Source organism: Galeopterus variegatus, unplaced genomic scaffold, assembly GCF_000696425.1.
Source record: "Galeopterus variegatus unplaced genomic scaffold, G_variegatus-3.0.2 Scaffold15995, whole genome shotgun sequence".
Lineage (NCBI taxonomy): Eukaryota > Metazoa > Chordata > Mammalia > Dermoptera > Cynocephalidae > Galeopterus > Galeopterus variegatus.
Window position 1 is genome coordinate 14,132 of NW_007742106.1, and position 1,258 is coordinate 15,389.

Here is a 1,258-nt window from a genome sequence, read left to right on the forward strand (position 1 = left end):
GAATCTTTCTTTTTATTAAAAATTTTCATTCTACATTTGTAAAACGAAGACAATATTAAAACTTTGTCGTGGCTCTGAGACATCACTCTATTTTGGATCAATTCCTACCTCTCTGGTCACTCCTTCTACATCTCTTGTGCTGGTTCCTTCTCATCTCTTTGACTTCTACCTATTGGGATACCTGTCAGGGCTCAGTCTCCATTTATCGATTTACACTCATTGCCTAGTGATCTCACCCTGTTTCCCAAATTTGCCCCCCAGCTCACACTGCTTCCTTAACTTCAGCATCACACATACACATCTGCCTAAGGGACATTGCCAATTGGAGGTCTAATAGGTCCAACTCCAAGTCCTGATTGCCACCTGCCTTCCAAAGTTGCTTTCCCTCAGCCTTCCCTGTCTCAGAAAATGTCCTTTCAAAATCTCTGGTTGCTCATGTCCTAACACGTAGAGCAGTCCTCGATTTTACTTTTCTCTCACACCTCACATCCAATATATCAGCAAATTTTATTTGTTCTACCTTTAAAATATCACTGGAATCGGACCACTTTTCACCACACCTCTCTTTGGGCCTCTTGACTATTATTAAGAATTGAGGCATGTTCTGGTCTGGTCAAGAGTATCAAATGATGTTAAAATGGGACTTTTTTGTGTGTTCGTTTTGCAAGACGTCTCAGAGGCCAAAAATGATATAATAGGTATGAAGTGGCCCTGTACAGAAACTCTTCATTTTCTCTCCTCCTACATTTTGGGGGTGTTGTTTTTATGCGGGGATTTTCAGAATAAGGAGTAAGCTAACTCTACTGAAGTTTATCAAACGTCATGAGGGCAGGGTGGGGTTGGGGAATGAACTGTGTAATCCTAGAACTATTAGAATGTAACTTCTTGGTTGTATGCAGGCTTATAAATAAGGGTCCCCATGGAGCATAAACCCTAGCAGACCTTGGTGAGTAATATAATGGATAAAGGACAGCTCAACTTGGCCATAAATCACTTGGCCAGTTACCATTAATTGTGAGAAATTTCCTGAGAAGCTTCCACCCTTTTTTCATGGAGCTTCTGTTTACTGGATTCTGGAACAATTCTTATCACCAGAGAATCCTGCCTTCAAGTTAGATGGTGTTTTAGTTAGAGTTCTTGCTGCAAGCAGTAGAAGGCAGCTCTAATAGATACGAATAAAACGGGAATTTATTAGAAATATATTGGGGGCCGGCCCGGTGGCACACTGCTACAGTGCACCACTTGGGAGTGCGGCGGC